This window comes from Dysidea avara, chromosome 9, assembly GCF_963678975.1.
Source record: "Dysidea avara chromosome 9, odDysAvar1.4, whole genome shotgun sequence".
NCBI classification, from domain to species: domain Eukaryota; kingdom Metazoa; phylum Porifera; class Demospongiae; order Dictyoceratida; family Dysideidae; genus Dysidea; species Dysidea avara.
The window spans coordinates 2,005,797-2,011,611 of record NC_089280.1 but is presented as its reverse complement, the minus strand read 5'-3'; the positions used below and the strand labels follow the sequence as shown (position 1 = coordinate 2,011,611).

General features: G+C 36.3%; 2 long non-coding RNA genes across 2 annotated transcripts; one reads left to right on the top strand and one right to left on the bottom strand.

Annotated features, from left to right (window-relative positions):
• Positions 1–238: 238 nt before the first annotated feature.
• On the top strand, positions 239–3,494 carry LOC136267112 (uncharacterized). The gene is made up of 2 exons (XR_010706531.1): positions 239–448; positions 2,659–3,494. It is a non-coding gene; the product is annotated as an uncharacterized lncRNA (long non-coding RNA).
• On the bottom strand, positions 2,182–5,343 carry LOC136267111 (uncharacterized). Its single transcript, XR_010706530.1, has 3 exons — positions 5,246–5,343; positions 2,926–2,975; positions 2,182–2,870 (listed from the first exon to the last, which is right to left on the bottom strand). It is a non-coding gene; the product is annotated as an uncharacterized lncRNA (long non-coding RNA).
• Between the last annotated feature and the right edge of the window lie 472 nt (positions 5,344–5,815).

Here is a 5,815-nt window from a genome sequence, read left to right as displayed (position 1 = left end):
AGTGCTATGAACAGAACTCTTAACACAGACATGGTAACAATTTCCTTCACTCCAGATATATTTCAACCTGCCTTGGTCAATTATAGTAAGGCCAGAGGCTCAGATTATCCGATGCAGTTGCAGTGGTGTTGATGGTTTTGCAGCAGTGTTCATAGCGAGGTTCATAGTTGAAGTATTCTTTACTAGAGGAATAGCATAACTGTAGCTAATGGGTAATACTGTAGCCTCTTGCCCAAGGGTCTGAAACTCACATAATCTTACAATTTCTGAAACAGTTTTTGTTACTTTCACATTGTTTGATGCACCTCTACATACCATTATGTAACAACACTACATTATAGGCACATTGATAAAGCACTGAAACACGTCAAACTCAATAGGTGATAGCAGCCAGTCTTGTGATGACTGAAGATGATGTGCGACTAATTGGTCTGCCAGGATAACAGAGGTATGTATGCATTATGTATCACATCACCTCTGTTACCTTCCATTATCCTTGAGTGTACTGTTTTAAAAATGCTATGAACAGAATTCTTAGCACAAGCATGGTGATAATTTACTTCAGGGATATTTCAACCTACTGGTGACCATCTTTTAATAGGGATCTAGTGTACGTTTGTTTCACTGGGGTGTCACACAAGCACTCACTATTGGATGATCTGCATCAAAGACAAAATTTACCTTAGCCTTTGGCTTATAGCTTTTGACCTGACTTGAATGCATCTTCCTGAAATTTTGTCTGCTGTTTTAGGCTTAATTGTTAGGTTTTCATTGGATGTGGCCATTTAGCATTTTTAAAAGTTAGTATAACTAGCTATAGTAAACCAAGAAAGCTGCTGTCTGGGCCATGTGAGCCAGCTAGATATAAATCCGTACACCTTCATTGTTATTTAAGTGTTGAAGCTATTTAGGTTTATTATATCCATTTACCAAACACACCAGTCCTGTGCTTTAAAATTTCTTAATACATCCTATCTATATAACCAGGGGAGTAGGACAAGACCACGTGAATGCGTAATAATGTTGCACAAGTACTTAAAGTATTCCATGTGAACTGAATAGACCCTGTACAAAAAGTAGAGGAAGGGGCTTGATACATATTTTGCTCTATTTAGTTCGTTGCTTGCAATGGTGTGATTCATGATTGGAAAGATGCTGCTGTTATGGCAAGGGCTAAAAAGGGGGCCAAAAAGCTAGTTGTAAATGATTTTTGGCTAGTTGCAAATGGTGATTGGGCTAGTTCTAAAATTTAGACAAAATAGCCAGGTTTACCACAGGAAAGTATACTTACGTATTGTACCTCTTAACTCTTTTACAATTTACCACAGGGATTTGACTAAAAGTCTAAAGATACATCTTGAGATAGCCATTTTCAAAAATTTTCTATTTCATGGTCTACTACTCTGATTAAAATTACCTTACTAGTTTTAATTTCTTTCTTACAGTTCACTATAAACTGAAAATCAACACATTCATCAAATCAATGCTTTCATGCACATAATTATATACATAGTTATTTTGTTCCTTCAGCTTGCTAATTATTTCCAGATCTCACTCATTCTCTAAAATCATTTCCAGGTTCAATCATGGCACACTTATTATGTTTCAAAATTCTTGGGGAGTATGCCCAGACCCTAGAAATCCCTCTTTACTGCCACTTTGTCTCATGACTTTCATGTCAACAGTAACAGTAGGCATCAATGATTACAATACAATCGTTGTTGTATGATCTATTACTTTCAACAGGTAGTATGACTATGGTTTAATAAAATATTTTTGTTAGTGCTTTGTAGTGCACGTGATCTTGTCTTACCTCTCTGATCTACAACTGTGAAAGATACATCATTGAAATCACAGTGAAATTGTTTCAGAGCTTTGAAACATTTTAAGTTTTTCTATCTCGTAAGTTTTAATATTTATTTATAGGTAACTCTGAGTTTTAACACTTCTTCCCATCTCCCACTGTAGTGATATTTTGTAGTCTTGACTGTTGACTGTAAGTTTGACCACAATCACAGATTGAGATTGACTTAGCAAGTGATACGTGATACCCCTAGTGTTTTGTTTTATAAGCCTAGCACTACAATTAAACAGGTGATTCTGAAGTCACAGTCTAACCCCTCCACCATACTCCAAATAACCCACACCCTGTTTGCCCATTGTAATCTATAACATCTGGGTTTTGCACCACTAGCAACTGTAGCAGGCTATCTATCATTGTTACCAAACAACCAACAACATACTTAGTAACCATAGATACAAGACAATAACCATACGTAAGTCCAGGAGCACGACTACCTGAAAACTTACATTCATAAGTGAATAGAAAATAATGAAAGACTAAATACAACAATGGAGAGTGAGGGCTAGCAACAAGAAATCAAAACGTAAAAATTTTGAACCATCCAGCACCAAGATGATTCAGGGAAAAACCCACTGGGTTTTACCCACATACGCATGTTACGCACATCAGTAATGACTGAGTTTCTTTCTGTAGCTATGTATGTGTTCATTTCTTCATTTTGATGACAGTAGTGACTTTCCATGTAGAATTCTGCCGTTCTCCTAATACAAATGTCATTTTGCAAAGTTTTTTTTAGACATACTCTGTAAAATGAAATACAATAGTAATTGTTTTGTATGTGTTTGTTAATGCAGGTAGCAATGATTTCATCGTCTAATTGTGGGTCAATCATGACTACTCGCACAGCAGGTGAAATTGGCCAGTATCTTCTCATATTGTACATAGAACTCTATCATCAAGGGTGACTTTTTTTGCTGAAGAGCTGCAGCATTTGCAATAATGTGATGCTAGACTGTGGTACATCGCTCAATAACTTTTTGTTCCAAGTTTTATGTACATGCTGTAACTGATCATATTATTGTTGTTTAATTATCACATCTTTTTATTTACAAATAACTAACCCTTTGTTATCACATCTTTATAGTAGATCCAATATTACCGTAACTTCTTTCTGTAACAGAACATGTACAGTATGTTACCTCTATTACATTCAGATGGTAGCCCTAATAATTTATGAATGGAATGTGGCTTATTCGTAGTAATGCTTGACCTGCTAAAACACCCTGAAGCTTTTATTTCAAATGTCCTATGTGGTCCGACAATTTCACTGTTTTATATGTACTAGGAAACACACCATTTGGTCTTCTTTTCTGAATTTGGAACCAAACCATTATGTCTTTATTTATTATACTGGACAGTCTGTAATTATTGATGCATCCAGTGGGGGGAGGGGGAATGCATAATCAATAGAGACACTAACAATAATGTTCATGTAAGTTTAGACAGTTCAAGAGTGTCATTATCTACAACTTCATAATTATCATTTGTACACTCAGTCAGATTGTTATCACCAGGAACTTGTCGCTTCTCCAACAGAGGGGACATTACTTGTTCTAAGTACGATTTCACCATTAAGTATTATTCACAACCTTTCCGTAGTTGACTCTCCAACAAACCCCATACATATTCACTGTACACAGAATCACAACTGCACTTTACCTTTGATTTAAACCCCTGGGTTACCATACATGAATTGGATCACTTCATCTGAAGCCTATACATACTTAATGTCCCTAGCAGTGCAAAACACGCTGTGCTGTACATGATACGAAAGCAATGGATTTTTAAACAACATTTTGGTCTAATAAATACAGTAGTCACAGTTGTACAGGAGCAGCTTTACATAGTAATAGCATGTTTCAAGCCTTAGTGAAGGGGGAAAGGGTCCTGATGTAGGGAAAGAGAATAGTGCACGTGCTGAATTGTCACTGCTAAATATAGTGCAGACCAGCTAAATAAATTACTTCACACTTGGACACGCTGACATGGTCCACATTCTGTGGGTATGCCTTACAATGACAGTGTACAGGACAAAGTTCTTGTAAACAATTTCAATTTAGTACATACTGTAACAGTATAGTTGGTATTTTGAAGGCACACACATGTTGCTGTACCTTAATTTGTTTGCTATTGATTATGGAGGATGATTTGATACCTACCAACTGAGGCGATTCACTTGGTTTGTCTTTTAACTCAGACGCTACTGATTGTGTGCAGTGTAACACCATTTTGCAGTAAATGTACTTGAAATTTAACTGTTAGACTGGAGTGATTCAATTATATCTAATCACGAGCAAGAGTTGAACTTGCACACGCTGGATAACAAATGGCAGAAATGATAACCCTCTTGAGTTTACTTAATATTGGGACAGTCTGTACTAATATATTGCAGGTCCCTATGGTGAATGGGTGAATCCCCCAATTCCCTGTATCCCACCAGTCCCAACATAAGCAGTCCATTGTGTTTATGTTATGAAGTAACAGCTGCTCGTGCCTAATTGTATACAATAACAAAGGTTATCTGCACGCACAACATGGGGCAGGATACAAAACCTTGCACGAGACTGTACTATCAGCAAAGATTGCAAATGTAATTTAATGCCAATATTTCTGTATTAACTAATTCAATGAAATATTAAAAATTAATTTAAGGTGTTTAATCAAGCAATACAGCTACTCAACCTATACAGCACTGTGCATGACAATAAATTGATTTCAGTGGCTGCTTTGAGCTTCAGTAATGGTGGAGTAATATATAACATACACTTGTGGAATGGCATGACCCACACACTATAGCTAACTGTCACAAATGAAAGGCAGACAGCGCTGCACAGATGATTAGGTATGCAGATATTTAACAAAGTTTTACAGATACAACAGGAAGTACTGACGAAAGAAAAATTTGAAGAATTCACAATATTATTAATCAGCTTTGACGAAATAAAATTTGGCGAAAAGCAAAAAATAACAGGTCTAAACACTGACTTTTGAGGTGCTTATTGGACAAATTAACCAATTTGTCAAATTTTACTTTTGTAAAAATTTTCTTGTTGTAAATTTACAGTTAATATTGTTTCAGAAATTGTACTATAGTATTATCCAATAGCTACGTAGTTATGCTCACAGGCAATTCTAAGGGGAAGGGGGGGATTCTATAGGTCTAGTTTAACTACCAACACTGCAAAACCATCAACACCACTGCAACTGCATGGGACAATCTAAACCTCTGCCCCTCTACTGGCAAGTTGAAATATATTGGAATTATCACCATGTCTATGTTAAGAATTCTGTTCATAGCATTGTAGCATAAAACATTGCAACCAGGCAAACAGTGGTGATCTTGGTGGTGATGTGATACATACTCATGCATACATAACTCACTTCAGTTATCCTGGCAGACCCCTTAGTAGCACGTCATCACAGGCCACTGGCTGCTGTCACCTCTCCCCAGAATCGAGGTTTGATAAAGCGTGTCAGTGTGCTTAGATTAGATTAGATTATCGATTTTTGTCAAAAGACAAGGGTCACACAAAAGGCAAAGCCTGCAAACGTGCTCCCCTTACAAAGACATACATACATACATACAGTTACAAGTACAAAATAAAACATACAGCAAAAACATGACACACGACAACTACATACCTATACAAAAAACAAAGAGAAAATTACAAAATCAGGTTAGCTGAGCAGAAGTTGACGAAGTGCCATCCGAAAAGGAATTGCTTTGTAAATTTGTAAAATTTCGACAGGTACTGAGTTCCAAAGAAATGGAGAATTTATAAAAAAGAAACTGAAACGGTAGGCGTTTTTTTTTTTTTTTTTTTTTTTTAAATGTTATTTAGACAGGGAGACAGCATCAGCAAAAGCTGTTTTTCAGCTGTGCCCTGAACAAGCATACAAAAACAATATAGGTACATATATACACACAATTAACTAAATATGACTTAGCTT